This window comes from Chelonoidis abingdonii, chromosome 3, assembly GCF_003597395.2.
Source record: "Chelonoidis abingdonii isolate Lonesome George chromosome 3, CheloAbing_2.0, whole genome shotgun sequence".
Classification (NCBI taxonomy): domain Eukaryota; kingdom Metazoa; phylum Chordata; order Testudines; family Testudinidae; genus Chelonoidis; species Chelonoidis abingdonii.
The window spans coordinates 175843701-175856346 of NC_133771.1; the positions used below are offsets into that span (position 1 = coordinate 175843701).

The 12646-nt window shown below is 42.0% G+C and overlaps 1 protein-coding gene across 7 annotated transcripts in view; it reads right to left on the bottom strand.

The window, feature by feature from the left end:
• Window positions 1-12646, bottom strand: part of HHAT (hedgehog acyltransferase) — a 406300-nt gene that overhangs the window by 54686 nt on the left and 338968 nt on the right. The window contains exon 12 of one of the 7 annotated variants that reach the window (XR_004371388.2): window positions 9538-9617. The exons of the other annotated variants lie outside the window; for them this stretch is intronic. The gene's annotated coding sequence lies outside the window, so the exon portion shown is untranslated. The remainder of the gene's footprint in view (window positions 1-9537; window positions 9618-12646) is intronic. 7 annotated transcript variants of the gene reach the window in all.

Below are 12646 nucleotides of genomic sequence, written 5' to 3' on the forward strand. Positions count from 1 at the left end.
ATTAGAGGAAACAGCTCTGAAATGGCAGGCCAGTGGTGATATCACTGGCTCTGCTTTTTGTTCATAGTCCTATGGGTGGTGGGGAATTACTTTTCTTCCCAGAATACTGCAACATAGCAAGGGCTACATTTGTTCAGGAGGCAAAGCTACAAGATCATATCAAATTCCCCAGCAAATGGACACGAAGTGTGTCCAAGAGTATGACCCACATGACTTTAGAGACTACAGGATGAAATATTAACCACTACTACTAGGAATGGACTAAACTCCATTTGTCAGAGGGTGGACATGGATGGCAGGAGAGAGAGTACTTGATCATTACCTGTTAGGTTCACTCCCTCTGGAGCACCTGGCATTGGCCACTGCTGGTAGACAGGATACTGGGCTAGAGGGGCCTTTGGTCTTACCCAGTACGGCTATTCTTATGTACTTACCATGCAAGAGTGCTGACCTGATCCTGCCCTCTTTGGAAACTGAATTCTCCCTTGTCCTCCAAAGCACCAATAGGAAGGTCTTGACAGTACTTAGGAAGCTGCTAATCTTTACAATAATTAATACCTTGAGTTTACCAAGTGTCTTCAGGGATAGCTTCAAAAAACAGTAGGTGAAAGCTTAACTATTATCTATTCATCTTCTCATACTAATTACAGCTTGTGTCCTACCACACAAAGAGGGAAACATGAGCACATTTCCCATGCTCTAAGGGTTTATTACATGCTGCTGATGAGTAAAGATGGCATCTGGGTCCTGTAGCTATTTTATTTTTTGAATGGCACAGGATAGAAGGCAACTGTGCATTGAACTGTACATGTGATGAAAGGCACTGCTGCCACTGCAGAGGCTAAAACAGCTCAGTAATTGAAAACCATCAGTTCCTACAGTGAATCAATGTTGCAAAACTTGCAGCAGTTTTTGGTGACAGGCAATATATTTTCAGCACAGTACAGAGCAGCAAGCACTTGAAATGCAGGCTTTGTGAAATCCAGTATGCAGCTTACCCCTAAATCAGCTTTTTGTTTTGTTAAAAGGCTTCACTATTTGGAGAAGATTTCTCTTAAGAACAATACCCTGTTTTTTCCCATGTTTTGAATGTACGTGTAACTTAATGGAAGATTGACAGCAATGCAAATGAAATTTAGAATATAAGAGCTAAAATCCCACAAAAAGTTCCATATTACCCTAATAAGGCCCTGATTTAAATATTTCAGTCATTGTAGATAATTGGTTTATCCAAGAAAATAAGTCATATGTTCTAAATCTGCACCAATGAAATCCATGGAAGTTTTGCCACAGACTTCATTGGGAGCATAACTGGCAGTAGAGGCCAGATGCTAAGCAATCACAGCTGCCAGTGACTCAGATGAGAATTAAAGGGCCTCAGCACCTTGCAAGATTTGGTCTGAAAACAGCAGGGATATTGATTCCCTTTTCATTTGCTTATGCTAATTATTGTGGGATTTTACACCAGGCTTTTGGCTTATGCACCCTTAATTCAGTCCCCTTTCAGGTATGCATTATGATAAAGTCTTTAATTACATAAGCACATATTATTGTTTCCAAAGAATGCCAGCCTCATTCAATGCAAGGAGGCTGGAGCATGCCCTGTGTGGATGGAATCTTTGGGGGAATTATGCTTCAAAGCTCTACCAAGTCTCTATTAAGTATGTACAAACTGCTAGTCTTGAAAGGCTTGGCCAAATTTTGGCATATTTTCATGGGGACAGCACAAGACACAACCCTAATACAAAGGCCATCTGTATCCTGATAAATTTCAAGTCCCTGCTCTAAAGGATGGTAGCGGTACAGCTTTTCAAAGAAAAAATTGCCATAATAGTTTAACAAGGGCATAACAACGGATTTTCCCTTGATCGTTGTCTGAAATGACTGCACCATTTTGGCTGAAATGTTGCAAAATACATTAATAAAAATGAGCCTGAGGCAAACACCCATCATGGAAAATATCAACTGAAATGATTAAAGTTTGGCAAAGTTATACGTAACTGAAAACAGGGAAATGGAAAGCTTGGGGCAATGTTAATAATAGGTAGTGTGCTGCCAGCCCTATCTATAATATACATTTAATTACTGATTGAGTTAATAAAATACAAACATGCAGTACATGTTCTCAGTTTGCATCTGATTTCACTGTAAGGAAAAAGCAAAGGGGAGCCCACTTAACTTAGCAACATATCTGAGAGTAAAAGCTTTGACTACAGTGGTTGTTAATATTCAGGCTGCTGTCTGAGATGTCTAAAATGATCTTTTTTCTCATTCATTAATCAGTCAATATTTCACTGTTCCCTACTTAGGTGATCTGAAAATTTACTATCGTCTTCTCCATGCTGTCCACTAGGAGCAAGTCTGAAAGTCACATAGCTGCTAAAGGTCTTGTGAAATTTATTGTAAGATATAATAGAAGATGGCCAGGGCCTGATTCAAAGCCTACTGAAGTCAATAAACTTGAGGTTTTATTGACTTCATTGGGCTTTTGAGCAAGTTTTTAAGGAGAAATCCTGTTCCACTAAAGTCAGTGGTGTCTTTGCTACTGACTTCAGTGGAGCCAGGATTTTGCCTTTAGTAAACAAGCTCTAGACATCTGTTACCTCTGTGTGTGTGTATATCAAAATTCAGTGTGTGTGATCCAAAATACAAAATTCAGCAATGCATGGAACTTCCCTATGTATAACTGATAACCAGCTGTCTGCCTTCTAATGCTAACCACCTCTGTGTGTCTCATTATTGGAATATTTTGGGGCTAACCTTCCATTCTCTGTGCACCGAAAATAGTTTACTAGTGAAATGTTTGCTGTGGAATTTAAAATCATAATGTACAACTTACGTTTAACCTTCCCAACTGAGTGTGATGTTGATCATTAGTTTTGTACCCATTTTTCTGTTTTTTTTCCAATGGCCAAAACAAGTTGATAGTTTCCATTGACTTCATTTATTTCTGACATCTTCAATCTTCATTCAAGTTTTAAACATTACCGAAGAGGGCAGGAGTCGATAAGATGCAGTATTCTGCACAACGAACAGACCTAGTTCTGAGCCACACAAAGTTACACTTGCAAAACTGGAATGTTCCTTTTGCAACTCATAGTCTAACACAGGGGTAGGCAACCTATGGCACGGGTGCCAAAGGCGGCACGCAAGCTGATTTTCAGTGGCACTCACACTGCCTGGGTCCTGGCCACCGGTCCAGGGGGCTCTGCATTTTAATTTAATTTTAAATGAAGCTTCTTAAACATTTTAAAAACCTTGCTTACTGTACATACAGGAAAAGTTTAGTTATATATTAAAAAGAATGTTAAAATGTATTACTGGCATGTGAAACCTTAGATTAGAGTAAATAAATGAAAACTTGGCACACCACTTCTGAAAGGTTGCTGACCCCTGGCCTAACAAAATGACAGTCCTTCCGGGAGTTGGAGGGGGGTGGGGGAGGTTGTCTTGCAGCAATTATATAGAATAGTTAAGACAAAAATAATCCTCATCCAAGATTCTCTCTCGGACACATTATTGCAGTAATAAAGCATATAAGAAAATTAAAACGGAACCCATCATTTCTATGACTAAAAAAGGACTTTGTTTTAGGAGTTCTGAATAAATGTGTTAGTCCAATCACTTTTCCCTGCAAGAGAATTGCAGCCTAGCATGATGAATTTCTGGGCACATGAAAGAAGTCAGATGTTCTGATGCTAAATTAGAAAGGATTTTTTCCCTGTATGATTTTACATGAAAAGGCTGTATTGTTCATCACACAGCAGGTTTGATGGACACCTTTCCAAGTCCTCATTAATACTGGGAGTCTCCTTTTTCTAACATTAAGCCAAGCCTCTGCAGCTGGAGACCACGTGTGAACGTGAAAAGGCAAGCTTAGCAAAAAAACCGCCTACTGATGTGCACTCAAACTCTCAAAGCTGAAAAAGTAGAACCAATAATGCCTGACATATGGAGAGCTTCTCAGGCATCAAAGAACTTTACAAACCATAGGAATTCAGCAACAAAAGAGACTAGTTAAGCCATGTACTATCCATTCTCTCAGCCTATGCAAGATCGTTCTCTATGCGCCAATATATCAAGAAGCCTAGTTTAAATGTGCCCAGTCAATTTCCCTGGGGGCCTATTCCCAAATCCTGCAGTCTTCACGGTTAATTTTAATTGAGTGATTATAGCAACAATATCAATAGGCTTGGCAGAATTTGTTGTTTTTTTTATAATTTAGATGGATAATACAGAGGTTGAGTTTTAAGCATTTTTAATAGATTTCAATTTTCACAGTTGATGGAAATTATGGGGGATGTAAGACAATGGGTTAATCAGATAATAATTAGTTAATGACAATAGATATTGAGATTCAAGACTCTAAAGCTTTATAACTGTTAAAACAAAATTGTCAATATCCCATGCAAAATATACAAAATAAATATCCTTAAATCAAACTAACAAGTTCTCAAGCAGATTTTTTCTTATTTTACTTGTCTGTAAATTCCTATCGTTATTGGTGGAAATATTTTTTGTCAGTTTGTGTGAGCATGGTCAAACTGACATCTACTAACATTTACCATTAAAAGTCTAATCCTTCCAAGCCTCAACGTTGATAAAGACAAAGTGCCCACAAGAAGGGGGTCTTGCTTAGTTTAAAATAGGCTGAAGAAACAAATGCAGATGCACAATACTCAATTACTGTACACCACTGGCCATTTAAAAAAATGAAACTTGTTTCTATTGTAGATTAGGAGGAAGCTAAATGAAGAGATGGAGGCTGTTCAGTGCACAAAGAGGGAGACAATTCTAAGAACAAGGGAGGGCATGTAAGAAGAAGGTTCAAAGACAGGAGTGCAGGGGGGACACAAAGAGATCTGTTGGGTTTGTGCAGTGCACAGAAAGTGGTAAACAGTGAGCACCAGTACAAAGGGCGGAGTGTAGCTGTGGAAAGCTTTGAAGGTGCAAAGCTAGGGATTGAACTTGATGCAGTTGGAGATATACTGCAGGGGAAGGGGATGGAGATGGTCCAAGTGATGGGTGAGGGAAATTATTTTTGTGGCAGCATGTGAGATTCACTGAAGAGGTGGCAGTGGAGAACTGGGAGGCCACAGACATTTCCCCACTCAGCTTGTACTCAGGCAGAACTCCTAGGGGGAGGTCAATTGGAGATAGGCCTAAGGTTTGCAGGATTTGGCCCACAATCTAGAAACATTCCCAATATTCCATCTGACTTTTCCCTTTATTTAATTTCATCTCTTTACCCCTAGGTGTAGCCCCTCAATAATTAATTTGCACTGGTGTTCGCACCCTTTGAATCCATGTAGCTTGTTATCTTGTCTCCCCATAGTGATCACTTAGACAACTGGAGCCTATTTACTTTATTTGTTCTAGGGCTGGATTCTCCAGTCTGCCACAGCTGGTCAACAGCAGACTCTCCTCAAAGGAAGAATATACCTGGGGCATTCTAGAGATGGGGCTTATATTCCACTGACATAATCATGCAAGTTAGAATAGCTGCCTTACATTCACTCAGGCCAGGTGATACAGGATCAGGGATTCAGAACCAGTTCCCTGTGGCCCCCTTTCACCACTGTTTCTGAGCAGAGCTGGCCACACTGAAGAATTGAGCCCTCATTCTTTTGTCAAGAATCAATTTCTCCACTGCTTCCCCCATCCCCCTGATAATTTCTGTTGTTGTCATTTGAACATCCTTCACTCAGATCTGGTAATAATGGCTTGCTTTGTGTTGCACTACTAGTGGATTTTGGCCTTAAAACTGTTGTAGCAAGCCACAATAGAATCAGCCTTGTGCAGGAGGAATCCTCCAGCAGTGTCCACTTAGCACAGTATCTCTTGTGCCATCGTTCTTCCCCCTTCCTTTCTCCGTCCCCATCCCTGCTCCCAGTGTTGTAGAGGGCATGAATGGCTGAAATGGTGCATTGTTGGGGCTTTATTACAGCTCCCTGCTCCCTAGACTTATGTATTGGCCAAACTGGCAGCTGGTGTAATTTAGAGAAGCCCCAAATCTGCTTTAAATTATGCTGGGAGACTTGCCTGGCACACAACTGGCCCAATACCAGGTGAGCAAGCAGTTCCTCTTTGCACTCACCCTCTGCTGAGCTGCAGCAGGTACTTCTCAGCCATACCTTAGGATTTGGGCCAATATTCTTTGCGTGGCCACAATAGATCGATTAGTAGCACTCCCCTCTGTAATGCCCCAAACTCCAATTTTGCTGCCAGTCTATACTGCAAACTCCTATCTAATTTGCTGTGTGCTAGCACCCCTACATCTCTTTTGGCATTTCTGCTTTCCTGTTTGTCTTTCCCCCCGGACTATCTGTCTCAGATTGCTTTTCACCCACAAGTTTTAGTTTACATTTTTTCCCAAGCTCAATCTCATTTTATTATTGTCATCTAGTCACTACGCACATTAAAAGGTCAAAAGAAAGCAACAGTTTTACAGAAGGAGAAATTGAGGCAGAGAAGTTATATTATTTGACCAAGACCACAGAAGGCGTCAAAGCCAAAGCCCGGATTAAAACTCACGAGTTCCTGGCTCATAGTTCTTTTGCCTTTTTCAGCAAGTCACTGGTACAGGAAAACCATGACAATATCATCATCTCAAAATACACATTTGAGAAGATGTACATAAAAATTAATTCTCATCTCCATCTCACCCTGTGCGCTAAGAATTTCTTCATCTATCAGACTAGTTTGTGCTGGAGGATAAAAAACAAAAATAAATTTATAATCTCTTTGCTTTTATCACTGTTGTTGGTCCTCTCTGCTCCTAGACTAAGTACATTCATAATAACATGACCAAACTATACTTTCAGCTAAATTATATACATAAAAATGCAACGCAACTGACAAATCCCCAAATCAGTATTTATGTTATTGAGAAACACAGTATGTCTCTTTATATGATCTGAGGAACAGCAATTTGGTTGGATCGCAATAGCAAAAGGTTGTGTTTAAAGAATAACAAAATGAACATAACACTATGTGAGATATTTTCGCTAAGAGTAACAATTAAAGAGAAAACATGATGTGCCACCTGTCAGGGCTGGATGTGAAATCCAGCCTTGTACCTGAAATACCGTACATTTGAAAATAACAAGCCAATGCTTTTAAATACTGTGAATCCTGCTTATACAACATACCGAGACATAGTGAAACTCCATTTAAGTCGTGGATGCATGAACTAGATGAGATGAAATACGAGCTGTCCCTCTCTTATCCTTCATGCATTTTGAAAAGCATTCAGAATACATTTTTCTTAAAGTTCTCATATGTTTGGATAAACTGTTTTCCACTTCTGGTTTCCAGCAAGGGCCATAACTGAGAGGACTGAAATTCCACAGTAAAGCCTGTTTTAGGGTACAAGGTCAGCCTTATGAGACCACTGCCTATCATGATGACCAATGTTATCTCATTGTTTCCTTCCACTCCCCCGTTGGTCTCTCTGTATCCATCTGTTGTCTCTTGTCTTAAAATTAGATTGTAAGCTCTTTGGAGCAGGGAGTGGTGGGTTTTTTTTGTTCTGTGTCCAGCGCACAGCACAATGGGGGCCTGGTCCATGACTGGGGCTCCTAAAACACTAAGGTAATGTAAATAAATAAATAAATAAATAATATAATAGATGTGTAGTTCCAGGCAAGGGTTGTGACTTCGTTCCCATGCTAGTGTCTCAGCCAGAGGAAGAGGTCCCAGAATGCTCCAACAGATCACATCCATTCTTTGGGCCTAATGCTGACCCTCTAAATGGCATTATCATCTGAGATAGCAACTGGAAAGATCACACTCTCCCAAGAAAGCCCATAAGAGCTGAGGTTGCCTTGCGTCATTCTGAGCAATCCCATGTAGGCATCTCAAGGGTGGTATTGACAGGCTCTGGATGAAGCAACACCCAGCCCCTTATTTAATTTAGGAGAGGCCTCTCCAACAATGGTTATGCAAAACAGGTTGAAATAGGTCTTTCTGACCTCCAAGAAAGGCAATGAAGACTTCCTCATCCCAACACCACTAAATACTACTATCTCAAAACTATTTACCTCCTTTTAACAAGTAGACTTTCAGCTCTAGCAATTTATGGGATAGTGAGGCTAAAAATCATACGGTGGTAAATAGGTAAAAAAATATATGGTTTCAGGACTAGTAAAATGTTTCAAGCATTCGTCTTATAACACAGTAATTAATAATAATACATGATTAAACAAAATGACTTCTGATTAGAAAGAAAAAAATCCCCAGTCAATCTCATTTCTTTTTTTAGCCATTGTTTTTTGACCATTAAAATTAACACTGTAAGTATATGATATTGTTTAGCATATAAAACAATCCGAACATTTCTACTTTGGCCATGGAATAAAAATCTAGCACAAAGTAATTCATATTGTAAGAAATGCTAGAGGCATCTTTTAACCAATTTGGAGTTTGAGAGCACACCTTCTAACTTTTGTAACATTTCTAATTAGTTTTGGACTGATGTCCCAAAGCATCCAAGATGTGGCACCATTCATAACAGCTTGTAATAACATTGATTTCATATAATTTTGTATCATGATCCCACTGCACACAAAATCAATGCAATTTTCCTTGATAATGAATGGATCTCCACAATCAATACCTATCGGCTACATTCATTTGACCACGTTCATATAATTTAATGCACTCTCATGCATGAAACTGGATTGTCACAATAGATTTTGCTAGAATGCTGAAACTTAGCATTTCATTATTACAAGTCTGAATTCTCACAGTATCCTTTGCATCTGACAGAAGTTTCTTGCTAAAATCAGGTCTTAAGAATTCTGATTGTAACAAATTGAGGCAACCAATAAATATTAAATCAAAACTGCAATGTGCCAATTTTATGACTAGAATGTCAAACTTCATAGAGCTCTGTTAGTTAAGTTGCCACACTGAACAGAAATTATGTTGATTTGAAAGGATTATAGTGGGAGAAAAGAATGGGAACAGCTGGGACAATTTAACGGTCTTTTTATATAAAAAGGTTTGCTAGGAGGCAGTTTTCTCCCCACTCTCAATTTGCACATATACTTTACTGCCACCTATGAATTTAATTATTACTTAACTGGGCATAATGCACACACATCAGCAAATATAGTCAAAGCATTGCTTGCACACTATTTTCTTCCCAAGACTCAATTCAAGTGGCTAGCATTTTTCAGTGAAGTTGTTTTATTTCCCTTTTAGGCACACTGTTGGTCTTTGGCTATGCAGATCATTCTGTCCCAAGCACAGTATTCCTTATGAAAGTTTGGTAAAGAACAGGCACTACTGATTATCAATTACCGCATACTTCCCGTTTTTATCTTTTTCTCATTTTAGCTCATTCAGTTCTGATGTCCACACCTGAAGTGAGCTGTGTCACAAGGTCTGGAGTGGTTGATGACTGTGAGTGCCAACCTCAGGGCTGACTCTCAAAAAGCAGGGCAGACACCCCAAACTGGTGGTATGTTCAATAATTCGATTTCACCAATCCAGTAACAAATGTGAACTCCTGAAATACTACAACAGTCTTACCATGGAGTCACAGGCAGTCCCCTTCTGCTCACCAGTCTACTTTGCTATCCAGGCCTGCTGATCTTAGTGATAAATGGTCACTAAAATAAAAAGTCACAAAATATTCAGGTTGCTCCCAGTCCCAAGAGACCAGTCACTACCCCAGATCAATTTGTAACTTAGATCTCATACCAAAGACAACACTGGTAGCCAATCCCATAGTAAACTAAAGATTTATTAACTAGGAAAAAGAAATGAAGAGAGTTATTTACATATTAAAGCAAGAAACATATAAGCACAAAAGAGTTACAGTCTATGGTTCCAAAAGGTGACAGAGATGTAGTAATGTGTCCACTGAATGTCTTTTAGGGCTAACTCAAGCTGACCTGGGGATGTCTGCTTTTGTTTCTTAGCTCCAGCCTTTGTGAGAGTCCAAACAGAAAAGAGACAAAGGGACAAGACCTCTACACATAGCCTGCGTAGGGGCAATTAGCAAAGTCTTTGTGTCATGATGTCTTACAATAGTCTACTTAGTTCTGATAGCCCTTGATAAGTTCACATGTTCTGGCCATCTAACACCTATCTCAGACAGAAGACAGTTACCTGTTACATAACTGGCGTTCTTCAAAATGTGTTACTCATGTCCATTCCATATTAGGTGTGCGTGCTCGCCACATACACCAGTGCCAGAGGTTTTTCCCTCAGTGGTATCTGTAGGGGAGGGGCTCTGGCACCCTCTGGAGTGGCGCGCACACTGGCACCCACTCTTAGTTCCTTCTTGCCATCCAACAATAGGGAAGGAGGGCAGATCATGGAATGGACACGAGCAACACATCTCACCAGTTACGGAACAGGTAACTATTTTTTCTTCTTAGAGTGCTTGCTTATGTCCATTCCATTGTAGGTGACTCCCAAGCAGTACCAAAGGAGGTGGGTAGGAGTTCATGGATGTGTACACTGCAATACAGCTCTGCCGAACCCAGCGTCATCTTAGGCCTTCTGAGTGATGGCAGAATGTGCCGTGAACGTATGAATAGAAGACCACGTTGTGGCTCTCCAAATGTCCTGGATGGGAAGATGCACCAGAAAGGCCACCGAGGGACCCTGGGCTCTGGTTGAATGGGCCCTCATGATCAGTGGCGGTGGAACCTGTGCTAGCTCATAACAACTCTGGATGCAGGTGGCAATCCAGTTGGAAATCATCTGTGAGGACACCGGAAGGTGCTTCCTCCTGTCCGCTGTCGCGATGAAGAGCTAGGTCAGCCAGCGGAAGGGCTTCATACACTCCAGGTAAAATACCAGGGCACATCTGACATCCAGGGTGTGCAGCCTTATTTCCTTACTAGTGACCCCAATGAACTCTATCCTTTGCACCGAAACTAACATTGACTTCTTGTCATTCACCAACAGGCCCAGGGACGAGCCCATGACCTGTAGCTCCAAGACATCCCACTGGACCCGAGACCTGGAGCGACCTTTGTCCAGCCAGTCATCGAGATACAGGTATATTTGAATACTCTGACACCTGAGGTAAGCTGCTACGACCGACATGCACTTGGTAAACATCCTCGGTGCTGTCATTAGGCCAAAAGGGAGGACTGCAAACTGGTTGTGGTCTGATTCCACCATGAACCGCAGGAAGTGTTTATGTCCTTAGAAGATGTCTATATCAAAGTACGCGGCATACCAGTCTCCCGGATCCAGGGAGGGGATGATGGAGGCCAGGGAGACCAGCAGAACTTCAACTTCTTTAGGTATTTGTTCAGGTCTCGCAGGTCCGGATGTATCTTAGACCTTTGGGATTAGACAGTACCAGCAATAGAACCCTTGTTTCTGTACTTGCAAAGAACCTCCTCCACTGCTTCCAGCTTCAGCAGGTCCTTCACTTCCTGCGCGAGGAGACTTTTGTGAGAAGGATCCCTGAAGAGGGACAGGGAAGGGGTGTGTGGAAGAGAAAGAAACTGGAGGGTATAGCCCTGGGCCACTGTGCTGAAGACCCAGCGGCCCAAGGTTATTGTAGTCCATGCAGGGAGAAAAGAAGTCTATGTTGGAGAAACATAGAAAGGAGGGGTCCAAGGGGCAATCTGGAAGGTTGCCCTCAGGAGCACCCTCAAAACATCCACTTGCCTCCCTGTCTGTTGCAGGAGGCGACCGACTGGGTAGAGGGTGGAGGCTGGTGGCTCTGTCGACATTTGTAGCATCTGCTCTTCTTATGAGCCATCTCCTGTCTGAGCTGACTCCCTTGATGCTGTGGCTGTTGTGGCTTGAACTGCTTACGGGTCAGACCCGGGATGTAGAGAAGTGGGGTTTTCAATGTGGTATGGGAGTCCTTCAACCCGTGTAATTTACGGTCTGTCTGCTCAGCAAACAATGCCTGGCCATTGAACGGAAAGTCCTGTATCAACTGCTGAGCCTCTGTCGAAAAGCCTGAGAGGAAGAGCCAGGATACCCTCCACATACAGACGGCCAAGGCCATGGTGCATGCCGCGGAGTCCGTCGCATCTGAGGCTGCTTGCAGGGCTGCTCTGGCCGCAGTCTTGCCCTCATTGAGGATCCCCAGAACTCCTTCCTGGTGTCCTCAGAAAGCGAGTCCTCAAACTTGGCCATTGCTTGTCACATATTGAAGTCATAGAGGTCAAGGAGGGTTTGGTGGTTGGCCTCCCTCAACTGGAGGCTGGAAGATGAATAAACTTTGTGTCCAGACAAATCCAGCCTCTTTGATTCTTTATCTTTAGGAGTGGCTCCCGGTTGGCCTTGTTTCGCTCGCTCAGTAGGCTGCTACTACCAGGGAGCTTGGGGCTGGGTGGGTATATAGGTACTCATGACCCTTAGCCAGCACAAGTAATTTCTTTCTGCCCTCTTGGAGATGGGGGACAGGGATGAGGGTTTCTTCCACAGGGCGTTTGTGATCTTAGGCATCTCTCTCTTCACTCTGTCCGGTACCGTTGAACAGAGGATGTTGAATTGGGAGTCCAACAGTTCCTCCAGCTCCTCCGCCTGGAGCCCCAAGTTAGAGGAAACTCTTTTCAACAGTACCTGATGAGCCTTAGCATCATCTGAGGAACTGGGTGAAGGGACCCCGTAATCGCCTCATCAGGCAAAGATGAGGAGTAAGACAGCGCCATGAGGT